The sequence below is a fragment of the Halichoerus grypus genome, chromosome 9 (genome assembly GCF_964656455.1).
Source record: "Halichoerus grypus chromosome 9, mHalGry1.hap1.1, whole genome shotgun sequence".
Taxonomy (NCBI): domain Eukaryota; kingdom Metazoa; phylum Chordata; class Mammalia; order Carnivora; family Phocidae; genus Halichoerus; species Halichoerus grypus.
Genome location: NC_135720.1, coordinates 6,186,982 through 6,201,717, shown reverse-complemented (window position 1 = coordinate 6,201,717; position 14,736 = coordinate 6,186,982). Strand labels below are relative to the sequence as shown.

Below are 14,736 nucleotides of genomic sequence, written 5' to 3'. Positions count from 1 at the left end.
AAAAAATGCACAGGACCTACATGAAGAAAGCAACAAGCTAGAGTAAGAAATAGATGGAAACATCTTAATAAATAGAGAAATATTATGGGTCTTTATGGGAAGAATAACTTGGTTAAAGTCATCCATTCTCTAATTAATCTGTAGATTAAATACAATATTAATAAAATCTGCAATATAATTTTGAGAAGCTTAGTGAAGTTATTCTAAAGTCATCTGGAATGAGTATCTGAGAATAACTATTTTTAAAAGAGGAAGAGAGAAAGGAGAACCCAACCTAACAGACAGTAAAACATATTATAAAAGCGCAATAATATACTGACTCATAAACAGAAAGACTACAGGGTTACAAGTCCAGAAATAGACACAAGTACATGTCATTATTTAAATTATGAAAACCTGGAATTTCAAATCAGCAAGGGAAGAGATCAGTTAATGAGAAGCAACATATAAGAAAAGGTTTTTCCTACAATAAAAAAATTAAAAAAAAAAAAAAGGTTTTTCTTCTGAGATGGGTTGGGACGATGGAGAGAGTCTGAGCTTTTCATAGATGGAGAGGAAGACATCAGGGACAGAAATACAAAAGAGAATGTTTGCTTATTGCAAAGTTACGGAAGTCAGGGAGCTGTGGATTCTAGTGAATGTTTAATGCTGGAAGAACCAAAAATGAAACCACTCACTGTAATGAAATGAAGCCTTTCTAGAGGAAAATGTCAAGAAGGATTATCTGATTCCGATGATTGGGACAGCTCTGGAGAGAAAAGTCTTGGTGTGGTTTAATACATTAACACCGGAAATGAAGGGATAGCAGAGGTATAAATAAATAAATAAATAAAACTTCATTGTCAGAGAGTGGGCTTGCCAAGTTTAAGATTTCTGAGTTGTCAGTTCTGGGAAATGGCATACTAAATCAGACTGCAGCAGTAGAAATGTGTGGCCAGGATTTTGACAGGTCAGTAATGTAGGCTCTGAAGTTCCCAAAGAAGTGCCTCAGAATCAAGACAGAGAAGGGATGGCAGTGAGGTGATAAAGCCCTCCAGTACTGTGGAGGACGGGCCTCATGATAAATAGATGAAGAGAAAGGAAAGGAAGTGACTTAAATCTATTTTGAGCTTTGACTAGGGTAAAAAGTCCCTGACAACCAGATCGTGAGACAGATGTGTAATTCATCCTTCCACGGCTCCTAACACACAGCGTACGTTCTGTAAAAGATGACTTGAGCGTCATGGATGCTATAGAACATGCTGGAAGAAATACTGAAAACCTAAAGCCAGCCCTGCCATCTGACCGCTGGCATGAGAGAGAAAGCAGACTGAACAGTAGCCAGGGGAGAGCACGCAGATGGCAGCACCTCACCAAAAGAAAGCGAGGCTCAGCCAGAGAGGACACGTAGAAAAGCTTCTACGCAGGTCAGTGGGAAAGGGACAGCTCAAGGTCAGCAACAGCTGAGCTGGATGGGAGGCTTTCCTTTGCTCCGCTGGGATGAAGTTATTTCATTATCTCTGCAAAGGTTGACTTCTAGTTACTCCATTTATGGTGGCCCTTCCAACTCTAGACACGAGTCCTCGCCCAAAGGGCCCTGTGGAGAATAAAAGCAATAAACAAAAATACTCTTTGCACCTGAAACTGTCAGAAAAGTCAACATTTTCGAAAATGGTGGGCGAGGCAGACTCTCGAAATCTTTGTATAGCAGAGAAAAAAAGTATTTCACAGAAATATTTATTTCTCAATTTCAGAGTTTGTTCTCTCAATCACACTGGTCTGGAACCCTGTCAGAGCTGATTGTATTCAGACCCATGTGACTGGTTTAAACGAGAAAGGCAATGTGGCAATCCCTGAGCGAAATGCAATTGTCAAGCAGACCCAGATCTGCACCTGCAGCAGCTCAGTAAGTACTGACTGGCTTGCAGATTTCTTCGAAAAGAAGCTTATCTAGATATCTAGGTAAAGAGATTTTTAAAAGGACTATTGTGTTTTTTTAAAGCTTTAGTAAGAGGTAAAATAGGCATACAGTAAGCAGCACATATTTGAAGTATACAATTTGCTATGTTTGGACATAGGAAGGTTCCCATGAAATCACCACCACAATCAAGATAATGAGTAAATCTTCCCCAAAGAACCCACCAGCTCCTCTGTAATGCCCCCACCGCTCTCCTCCTCCACCCCTGTCTCCAGGAACCACTCATTTGTTCTCTGTCCCTACAGTTTGTATTTTTGGGAACTTTTACAAATAAAATCATACGGTTTATACTTTTTGTTTTTTAGACTGCCACCTTTTATAAAGCATTTGCCTTTATCCGGTGAAGCTTACTTAGAGCCACAATCTTTTTCATACATTTGCCTCATTTGAAAAGAGGCTTTTTAAAAATTTGCACATTTACAAACAAGCGTTCTTCCTGGAAATTATACACATTAGAAAATTTAAGTCAGATTTATTTAGTTAACGCCAAATGTCCACTACTTTTTATAATACGGGACACATTTTACTCTTTTGTCTGGTTTCTTTCCTTTCATATAATGATTTTGGAAGTCATTCACATTGTCGCATGTATCAATCGTTCACTCCTTGTTAATTGCTGAATCGTATTCAATTGCATAGATATACGAAAATGTGTTTACCTGCCTACCTGTCGATGGTTATTTGGGTTATTTTCAGTTTTTGCCTATTACAAATAAAGCTACCACGGACATTTGTGTACAAGTCCCCGTATGAACATATGCTTTCATTTATCTCGGGTAAATGTCTGGGAGTGGAAAAGCTGTCTTGTACAGTAACCGTCTATGTAACTATTTACGAATCTGCCAAATTGTTTTTTTTTTTTCCCTAACGTGGTTTTTCCATTTCCATTTCCACCTGTGGTGTATGAGATTTCCAGCTGTTCTATATCCTCACCAATACTTGGTACACCAGTCTCTTTAATTTTACGCATCCTAACAAGTATAGGATGGCATCTCACTGCAGCTTAAATTTGCATTTCCCTAACTAATAATATTGAGCATCTTTTCATGTGCTTACTTGCTATCAAGTGTGTATCATCTTTGGTGAAGTATATGTTCAAATCATTTGCCTATGTTATATTTGGTTTTCTTATTTATTGAGTTTTGAGAGTTCTTTATATATTCTAAATATAACTTATCAGATATGCCATTTGCAAATGCGTTTTTCCAAGTCTTGCCTTGTGTTTTAAATTCTCTTAACAGTGTCTTTTGAAGAGCAGAAGTTCTTAATGTTGACGAAGTCCTGTTCATTATTATTTCTTTTATGGATCATGCACTAGTGTGGCATCTAAAAAATCTTAGCCTATTTCAAAGTCACCAAGAGCGTGTTCTATGTTCTTCTGTAGAAGTTTTACAGTTTTAAGTTTTACATTTAGGTCTATGATCCATTTTTAAATTTTTGTATATGGTGTGAGGTACAGATTGAGATTAAATAACTACTTTTTATCTGAAGGTGATCTTAAAAGATCTTCTGATCTGACTCTGCTTTGTAGGTGTTAAGTACAGTATCAGAAAGTGACACAATTGATGTGTCTAAAAACATACACCATTGAAGCAGATTTGAGACCTAAATTCAGATCTAAAGGCTAAATCAAAGGCCTATAAATCACTTTTATGTCCTCAGTGTAGCCTGGATACACAAAAATCCTGCAGGTTCAACAAATGCTGATTAAAAAGTGATGTTTACATGTTTATGTTATCTATCTTCAAAGTGCATTTATAAAAATACACATAATAGTAAAAAGAAAAGTTTATTGGAAAAAAGGGGGGATTATTATTATTTTTTTAAGTACGTCTCCCCTGAGAGAGGTAAGTAACTTATTTCTTAATGAGCCTGCAGCATCAGGGTCTCAACCACCCAGGAGACAGTTTGGGACAAACCTTGACTGGCATTTATTTGATACTATCACCTTTTTCAAAAGGGCAAATGTTTGGGGCGCCTGGGGGCTCAGTCAGTGAAGCGTCTGACTCTCGATTTCAGCTCAGGTCATGATCTCAGGGTGGTGAGAATGAGCCCCGTGTCAGCTCCACGCTGGGTGTGGAGTCTGCTTAAGATTCCCTCTCTCCCTCTCCCTCTCCCTCTGCCCCTCCCCCCTCCTCTCTCTTTCTCCCCCTAAATAAATAAATAAATAAATAAAACAAAAGGGCAAATGCTTGGCTCCAACGTCAATGCCAAACAAGCAAAAACTATGACGAAAGTGTGACGCTCCCAGGTCATACTGCCTATCTTGCCTCTGACCCAGGAAGCCTCAGAAACGGCAGCTCTGAGTTGGGTTAAGGCCTTGAGCTCAGCAGTCAGTGCCTACATTTTAAATTCTCCCTTGCTGTAACTTCTTTGGCCACTGAGTATATTTCTTTTTCAATGTTGATGTTAAACTATCACTGCCATCTAGGTTTTATCTTTCTCATTTCTGATCCTATTTCCTTTCATGTTAAAATATTATTTTCTGATATCCCCAAATTATCAAATTCATACACGTAGTTTTTTCTTCCTCAAATAGTATTAAGAAAAGTACAATAACAAGTTATTACTTAAAAAGTAGGTAAAATGTAGGAAATCTCTTATTTGGCCTCTTCACATGTTTTTGAACAATTCTAAAAATAGTTAAGGTTTCTCTCTGCTTAACAGCACAAAACAGAACGAGACTCTCTTATTTCTTTTTCTTCCATCAAGAAAATAATAAAGTGGAAGAAAAAGTAATATATCAGCAAAAAATGTAAAACTTTACCAAGGACAAATTCTCTTATAAATTTCTAACTCTTTAAGTTGTAAGATAAATATAACTCAGGAAAATTTTATCATGAAATAAAATTGTCATGATAGAAACAACAACAACAACAACAAAACCTTAAAGCTGTGTTGGATGTCCAGTGTTGATGTAGGCTCTATTTTTTATATGTGACATTTTAGAAAAATAATCCAGCTATACATATTCATCAGCCTTAAAATGTTCATACCCTTTGACCCAGTAAATTCCATTTCTCTGAATCTACTGGAAATTTTCAAAAACAAATCCTAAATCTGGAAAAAGCTTCACACACAAAGATGCACATAGCAGTATGATGTATAACAGCAACATACTGAAAACATCCCAGCTATCCAACAGTGAACTGATTACATGAAATACGGTATTTTCACCTGGTGAATCTTTATATAGGTATTAAAATTACATTTGCAAACAAAATGTAATAACCCTGTAATATTAAATAAAATTTCCAGATAAAAAACTGTACAAAGATAATTACAGTTACATTGAAAATGATCTGTAGAATCAAAAACACTGTAAAGAAATCCACTATCACTAAAACTTGAAAAATAGTTTTACTGGGGCAATGAGAGCGCAAGAATTTTTATTTGTATTTTATTTTTTACAGATGTTTCTTAATGAGCATTTATTATTTTAAAATGTAAAATATTTGGTATTTTTAATAAGAGAGCCAGGAAATACAAATCTGCTCATGCTTCTCCCAACAGTGAGGGGGAGTGGCCAGCCTTATTCTAGACTGGTGCTGTCTGAAAAAGCAGCCACTACCCACAGGTAACTATTTCAATTTAATTAAAGTGAAATAAAACTAAACATTTAGTTCCTCAGTTATACCTACTACATTTTAAGTGCTCAGTAGTCGTATGTGGTCAGTGGCTACCGTATCAGACAGCAGAGACAACATTTCCGGCAGCCCAGAAAACTCTACTGGAAAGGGCTGCTCCAAATAATTGGCACAAATTCGTAGAAGACAAAAACTGCACAGAAAGGAGGAAGATCCTTATGTTAGTCTATGACCCAGCAACCTCAGTCCACCGAGGGGGCCTATCTTACAGGATGGAATATGCTACACAAATGACTGGCTCCAGGTCAGTAGCAAACTATCAATCATTACTTTATGTATTATTTAGCTAGTTCCCTGGGATGTCATTTCTGATATCTAATAAATTCATACAAATATGTCTCTTGGAGGTTTATGAACTTGAAAAATCTAGAATCCATACTAAAATGGAACAATCCCACCAACGGGCAGCTTTCTCAGAGAGTAAATAAATTTGTCTTTATATTGTAACATTAGTTTGACTTGGAGAGGCAGGAATACAGGAAACAGAGAATTTTGGCAATAATATTTTTCAAACATTTTTCCTTATAAAAATTTCTGGAAAAGAAGGCAAAAAATGAAGGAATTTTTCTGAAAAACTGCACTTCTTTGTAGTATCAAAATCACTTAAGTGGATAAATATTTAATAGTGGAAAAATATACATCCTTCTTTGAGAAAGTAGCATAAAAGCAGTCAGAATACAATTCCCTGTTCATCATTAAGGCCAGTTTTTGTCTACTCCAGTATTTTATGCAGCTGGTAGTCCATTACATATTACACATTTCCCTTTAGAATGTTTATTTAATTTTCTTGATTTGCCCTCATCATTGTATAAAGATGTTCCAATCAATTTTAAATTAATAGGCTGCCTTCATTTCGAATATGCAGACTGCATTTTACTGACATACTGTGAACACTACAAAAGGCCGATTATCTTTGTTGGAGTATGCCAAGATCCTCTGATTTTTCAGCGTTTTCCACCCTTGAGATTTAAAACTCAACTCTTCAGCCAAGAAAATCAAGGCAGCATAAACTATTAACTATTAAGACTTAAGTTGCATTTAAAAGTGTTTTAACTCCCCACAGCTTTCTATACAATTCAGAAATCATGTATATTTTTAAAGTTTACTAAATGTTCCTTAGAGGTGGGAATTTTATCCCCATAGCAATTATATCAGTGAATAATCCTTAAAGTATAAGCGTAATGATTGCCTTTAAAATGTGTCTATTAAGAGAGTCAGAATAGTCAGGAAAAAATAACAGTATTTGGAGTCAGAAGGCTTGGATTTGATTACCAATTCTGTTGATTCTTTAACCCTATCTCCTTATCAATAAAATGGGGCTAGTAAAAAGGCAAACTTCAGAGAGGATGGTTGTGGTGGGGATACAGGGCATGACTTAAGGAGCAGGTTACTTATTTTAAATTCTGATCAACATTAATAAGGTAAATTATTTGAAACAAAACCAAAACGAAATGGCTATGGTTAAAAAACAAATCACAGCAGGATTTAAATACACCTGGTAATATGAGCAAACAGATTTGTAAAAAATATAAATAAGTATTCCTTTTCACCAAATATGACACTAAATAGAACCTTCTGGGACCTTTTTTTTTTTAAGATTTATTTATTTATTTGATAGAGACAGAGAGTGTGCACGAGTGGGGGTAGGGGCAGAGGGAGAGAGAGGGGAAGCAGACTCCCCACTGAGTATGGAGCGCAAGCGAAGTGGGACTCCATCCCAAGACCCTGAGATCATGACCCAAGCCAAACCAAGAGTCCAATGCTCAACCCACTGAGCCACCCAGACATTCCTCTGGGACTTTTAAAATGTAACTTAAAAATAAACATGTTTATGAAATAAAATAAAAAAGATCTGCAATTTATATAAATTGCCTCTTTCATACTGGTAGGTCAGCAGTTTCTTTTTTTTTTTTTTTTTTTTTTAAAGATTTTTTATTTATTTATTTGAGAGAGAGAATGAGAGAGAGCAAGCACATGAGAGGGGGGAGGGTCAGAGGGAGAAGCAGACTCCCCGCCGAGCAGGGAGCCCGATGCGGGACTCGATCCAGGGACTCCAGGATCATGACCTGAGCCGAAGGCAGTCGCTTAACCAACTGAGCCACCCAGGCGCCCAAGGTCAGCAGTTTCTGACATCCTCCTGCCCGTATTCAGATCAGCCCCACCACTGACCAGCTGTGGCCCTGGGGCAGCTTACACCTCTGAGTATTAATGCTCTCATCTGTGAGATGGGGGGGATGATGCCAACTTCAAGGTACTGTTGTGACATCTAAATTATAATGCTATGAAGATGTCGCACAGAAAATGTGTCCTATAAAAGATCAATACATGTGGGCAGTAATCTTGACAGTGCAATCAGTCATGAACACTATGTTGTCACGTCCTTGGGGGGTCTCTTCTCATAAGGGCACTAATCCCATCATGAGGGTCCACTAACCTAATGACCTCCTGAAGGCCCATCGTACGAGGGGATTAGGGCTTCCATAGATGAATCTGGGCACAGGGGGCGCAATTCAACGTACAGCAGCAGCTACCACTGGACTGGTCCTGAAAAAGGGCAGTAGAGGGGAACTGTTTTATAACCCTGACTGACCAGAGCTAATTTACCTTCATAAAATAGGATAAACAGAAAAGAAGACAAAAGCTGTGTGGAGAAGGACTTAAACTATATTCCTGAGAACAAGGTGGGAGGAACAGACAAACACAGAGGAGTCTTTTCTGGGGGAAACAGTTAGTTGCCTTCTACTTCTCCTTAGTGGAAAAGAGATGAGATAATGCTGGATAAATTTAAGATAATGTTCATATACGGTCATGCCTCTTTTTAACATAGTCATCCTACTGCAGAGGCTATGTATCTTAACATGATGAAAAAGTAATCCCACTGTTGATTAGGAACAATCTATATGAAATATAAAAATTAACCTTCTGAGAAATTATAACAATTCGTTATTGAAGACATGTATGCAAATTTTTCCACCTGTGTTACTTTTTTATACAGGCCAAATTTAGCACAAATCTCTAATTATCATTAACAGTGGGATGGCTTAACAAGGGTGTTGCTGGCCCACAAATGCAATTTGATTCTCAGCATGACTGCAAGAATGACAATTTACAACCTCCAGCAACAAGTAACTAGGTATATTAAGGTCTTATTAATTTACACAATGGAGAGCACATTGCTCCTAGATTAGTCAGAACAACGAAAAGGAACATTTGAGGACCTTACATTAATACTATACTTATTATGTGGTGCTGGCAATCCAAACATTGTGATGGATTCTAACAGCTCTGAAGCACTTATACATACCTGTGATCAAGGTATCTGTTATAATCACTCTGCTCAAACCAGAAAATTAGTTCACTTAAATAAGCAGCATGAATTATAAATCAAGCCACAAGGCAAATACCTAAGTTGGTACTTACTGCTTTCTCATAGACAAGATGTTGACTGAAAGAATCCAGACATAAAAGAAAATACAATGGGTGATTCCATTTATATGAAGTTCAAGAACAGGCAAACTCATCTATGGCGATAGACGTCAGATGGTAGTTAATTTCAGTGGGAGTACTGATTGGGAGAGTGCGTGAGGGAGCCTTCAAGACAGAAATATTCTTTCATCTTAATCCGAGTGGTGAGAACATGAGTGTGTGCATATGGAAAAATTCTTTGAGCTCTACACATTTGTGCATTTCACTGTCTGTGTAATATACCTCAATGAAAATTAAAAAATAGATCTACAACATTAGATAACTACCTAATAAAAATGAGTAATGGATCAATAGTACTAGATAACTATCTAATAAATACACAATAGTCTTTATCTTGAGTAAAATGAAATTTTCAACTGTAACTTTAGTAAGTACCCAGAGCACCCGCTTAGGATGTTTTAAAACCCATCTCCTGCTAGCACAGCATTACATACTTTACATTTCAATGTGGCTACAACTCCTAATCCTCCTGCCAAGATTCCCACATAAGCCAGGCTATTGATAAAACAATTGCTGTTCCTGTAAAGAGTTTTATTTGCTCTCCTTCCCTATCAGCTTAATACAAAGAAGAAAATATACTTGAAAAGGATCAAGTTCTAGAAACAGGACTAAATGATTATGGAGTAGGCATCTTTATAATTGTGTTCTTACCTTTTTTTCCTAGTTGTTTCTCAAGGAGTACAGCTGAAATTGAACCATAAAGCTTAGCTTGACAGAAAGGCATTAGCCTACCACACTAAACCACAAAGATAGGAGAGACAGTTATTTATGAAGAAACACTGTTTGCTATTATCCTTTTGAGATTCTACAAAAGGGCTAAATATTGATGCATTTCCAAGTCACCTTTCCCCCACTTCTTGTATTAACAAGCAGGAGTATGTTTTAGATGCTCCTAATTTGTCAAGATCAGGTGAGCAGAACTGTTGTACAGAGCACACCGCTCTCGTTCCTACACGGGCTCTGTAACCCTGCAGGCTATTAATAATTCATGGGTCTTTCTTGGTTCACAACAGGGGCATTACTCAGAGGGCATCACTCTTACTGAAAGAAGTTAACGCCAATGGCAGACAAACAACATACAAGTCAAACAAGAAGAAGTCCCCTATGAATCTGTGGACATTTAAGACCTGTTAAAGGGCTCCAATTACTATCGCTGCCCCTGCCGCACAGCCAAAAAAAAAAAAAAAAAGCTCGGCATTCTTCACCTGTATTGATACTGCCTATTGGGTTCAATCCAACCGTTTTTAGAATTAGATCAGTTGTATTAACACCTCAATTCTTTTCAAATCATTTCACTCCTTTGTATGTTGGAACAGCCAATGCTAGGGGTAGAACTATGCTGTGTTTATTGGATTAGTTTCTACAAACTAAAATTTTGGCAAGAATATGACATCCACCATAGTGCTGGAACTTTGGGGTTCCACATTATTTATTCATCAAGGAAATACATAAAGGATCCCAATGTCTTTATGACTGAAAACAAACAAGTCTCCAGGAAAAGAAACCATCTTTCATGGCCCTCCTCAATATGTTTAGCCCCCTGGGTAAAATGTAGACCAATACTCTATAAAATCCATCTAAAATAACAGGAGTTATGGCCTCTGAAACCTAAAGGGAGAATCAGGCTAGAGTTTAAGATGGTAGAACATGGCAGAGCCTGTGACCTGTGATTGCATGTCCAGCTTGAAGGCATCTCAAAAACAAGACAAAACAAAACCGAAACAAAATACTGCTAGGCCAAACATGCACATGGGGGTGTGGTCTCGAATTTTAGACCCATGGCTTGAATCAGAAGACTCAGGAGAGGATATATTCCTTCCTCTAAATGGAAGACATTCTTATTGGTTAAATCAGAGCATTCATTTTTTTCTTGAAGATGTACTTGAGGAAATACACTTGATATTGTTTAGAATGTAATACAAATTAGGTTTCAAGCAAAGTTTAAATTTTCTGAATATCAGTAAAAAGCAACCTTGCTCTAGCTAAAATAATAATACCTAAAATTGAGTGCTTACTCTATGTGCCAGGTACCATTCTAAGCACTTTGCATAGATTAACACATTTCTAACGCTCACAACAACTCTACAGCCTAGGTACTATTATTACCTCCCTTTCACAGATGGAAAACCAAGCAGACACAGAATGGTTAAGTAATCTGACCACATACACACAGCTAGTGAACAATGAAGCTGCTATTCAAACCTAAGCCATCTTTCTTCAGAGCCTGCACTCACACACTGATGCTCTTTGCCTCTTAGCTAAAAGCACTATCAATGTACTCCCTGGGAAAGGATCAAGGGAAAGGAATCACTTCCATTCATTAGCAAGACTGAATCAATTTGGGGGCTGGGGAGGAGGAATACCTTACATTTATTCCATACAAAATAAGTAGAAATTTATCATCAAAATCACTACATAAATGACAACCTGCTCGGGACTAAGAAAGGAAAGGCTTTTAGACAATCCGTAAATGAGTAAAATTCTTGGTAATAATAAATAATAGATATCAGATCAAATGGGGAAAAATTTGATACTACAACCACATACTGCTTTCATCCTTACTTGAAATCGCCGTCTTTGGAATCCATGGCACAAATACGAGTCTAACTATGTCCAATCAGATGTTCATCTTTATTTCTTCTTTTACTAATGAAATGCCCCAGGACAGAATAAGTAGAGAAAGTAAGGGATCTTTGAAAAACGCTTGTTTCTTTTTTTAATTGATAATTACAAATTTTAAATTCTACTGATTTGATGGGTACCAAATACAATTAATAGACCTCTCTCTTGGCACTGAATGTTAAACCTTCATGTTGCAATGGATAATTTTGGTCATGAAGGATATGATGTCCCAAAAAATTGAGTCTTCGGTAGCAATATTATAATCATTTCCCTGGGGTGTGTCCTCCTGTTGACCTCTTTCAGAATTAGACAGAACTTCACCAGAATCAAAGTGAGTATGTTATTAGTTCTCCATATGTGATAAGCACTACATAATAAATAGAGCATCTTTTCACATATACACAAAAAGCTTCCTTTAGTAAAATCCCTTGTTACATCTACAGATATAATTATAAATGTAAAGCTAGAGCATTTCAGATAATTATAGAAGTAAAAATATTTTTCTCAATCTACACAAACTTAAAATAAATATGAAATATTTTAGCACCAGATACTTTACTTTTTTTAGAGAATTAAAAATACATGTGACTGTCTCATAATAGAGAGAGCTATAGGCATGTTGCATTAACAGATTAGTGCCAGAAAATGTCAACTTTTTGTATAATTTCAAGAGTATGTCCCAAAGAAAAAAAAAGTGTAGCCTCAAGATTTCAAGATAATAATAGTCGATATGATTAAATGCAGTGTTCCTGAAAACAGTCTATCCCATTAGATAACCCAAGAAGAAAGGGTTTACAGTTAAAGAAGTTTGGATAACACTTGAAGAATCAAAATGTGTTTATCCTATTAAAGGCTCTGAGAAGTCCTGCTTTAAAAAAAAAAGTTAACTTTCTTAACCCCATGTTTCTGAAGCTCAGCTGACCCAAAACCTTTTTATCAAACCATTAAAAGTTCTAGAAACTAATGATTCATTGAACACATTTGGAGAAATGCATTTAGTGTTTTCCTGTTAACAAAGTACTTCTACATGCATTATTCTCATTTAAGTCTTAATTCAAAACCAGTGTTTATCAGGAAAAAAGTTCCACCAAATTACCAGTAAGAATTAATCCAACCGACATCACTCTAGGTAATACCACTGGTAAGCAACGGGAAGGAGGGTAGCCCTACGTCCCTGAAGCAACAGTCGCCTTGGGCGCCCTGACAGGGAAAAGACAGGTTGCCATGCAAATACTTTGGACATTCCCAAGTTTCTGCAGCTACATCCCCTCCTTGCTGGGCTTGTAAGTATATAGGTCGTAGCATTTTCTTTAAAGGCCATGTGTGTCTATATGCACAAATCACAAAAATCTGCTTCTTCAGAGGTAGATAAGATACCGAGAGTTACCAGCACAGACTCAGAGACTGCTATGGCTGCTTCGATTGAAGTTACTAGCAGATTCTATACAGAAATCCCATTGATGAGAACCGACAGCCGGAGAGGGGGAATGCACAACCACTGTACTGACAAATGTCAGCCGTGGGTGCAGGAAGACAGGACACCGGCCCTGGTCACACAGACGGAGCCGTGGGTGCAGGAAGACAGGACACCGGCCCTGGTCACACAGACGGAGCCGTGGGTGCAGGAAGACAGGACACCGGCCCTGGTCACACAGACGGAGCCGTGGGTGCAGGAAGACAGGACACCGGCCCTGGTCACACAGACGGAGCCGTGGGTGCAGGAAGACAGGACACCGGCCCTGGTCACACAGACGGAGCCGTGGGTGCAGGAAGACAGGACACCGGCCCCGGTCACACAGACGGAGCTCACACATCTAAAGGCCTGGCTTTCAGAGCCGTTGTGGCTGTTTCTTTTTTAATCATAAAACACAGTAAGAAGTATATTTTACATCACAACCTGACAGACATACACATTCACAAGTACTTAAGTGAAATTAGTTTCGTGAAACCATGCAGACCTTCCTAGATGAGAAGTTCTCTCCTTTCTATTCTGTTCCATTAAAAAATAAAAACTAGCCATATCTTGCTAAATTAGCTTCTTGCACCACCATCGGCTCACTAGCCATACTTTGTATAGTTCTGAGCCGAAGGACGCGAGAAAGGCAGCAGAGTCAGAATACCCAGCGGCGGAGAACCCAGCACCACCACCTCAGACAGAGAGACAAGCTGTATTCTGGCTCCCACTGCCTACAGCAAATGGTGCATCCATCCAGGTCCATGAGACCTCGAGGATCAGGGCAGTATCTACTGGCTCAGAACTGAAGACTGAACCGTCCCTGCAGGCAACCTCCTCTGAACATGTTCCGGGAGCTTCCTTACCCAGGACAGGTCCAACTTTTCTCAGTGATTGTGGACTTACATGTCGCGTGATATGCAGGGGACAGTATATCCAGACACAAACATACGCTTGCGGATGGAAGACTTCAGAGGAAATCCAGAAATGTGCACAGCTCTGGAAAAGCCTACCCGCCCTCTCCTCTCCTCCGACCTGTCCTCCGGCCCTGGCAACTCCAAGTCTCTGCCATCGCTAACATACCAAGGCCAGTCCATGTATGCCCTACTCTACCTCTGCTCATACCAGCCGCCACAAGAAGCTCACGACGCAGCTGTCCCTGCATTCTCCACACTGACTCTGTGAGGTAAGGACCACTCTCAGTCCATACTTCCTATCCCCCTTCCTGGTTTTTATTTTTCCTCCACAAAACTATCAATATCTACCATATTATGTATTTTACAATTTGATCCTCCAAGCTCTTTGAGGGAAGGGATTTGTTTTTGTTTCATATACTTGTATCAGTGCTTGCACGCTGCAGTCACATAAGAAATACCTGTTGAGAGAAAAAGACAGAGAGGTAGAAGAGAACAGAGAGAGAGAGAGAGGGGTGGAAGAGAACAGAGAGAGAGAGAGAGAGAGAGAGGAGGAAGAGGAAATAAATACAGGGCTAATGCACCATCTTCAATCCCTTCAAACGTGTGCTGCCTAGTCTAAGCACTTACCTGAACTTGGTATTTCTACAGAATCAG

The 14,736-nt window shown here is 38.4% G+C and overlaps 1 protein-coding gene and 1 long non-coding RNA gene across 5 annotated transcripts in view; one reads left to right on the top strand and one right to left on the bottom strand.

Annotated features, from left to right (window-relative positions):
* Nucleotides 1-14,736, bottom strand: part of PRKN (parkin RBR E3 ubiquitin protein ligase) — a 1,297,079-nt gene that overhangs the window by 1,246,551 nt on the left and 35,792 nt on the right. The gene's annotated exons all lie outside the window — the stretch shown is intronic.
* Nucleotides 1,163-10,639, top strand: LOC118531368 (uncharacterized). The gene is made up of 3 exons (XR_004915149.2): nucleotides 1,163-1,406; nucleotides 1,734-1,885; nucleotides 10,104-10,639. It is a non-coding gene; the product is annotated as an uncharacterized LOC118531368 (long non-coding RNA).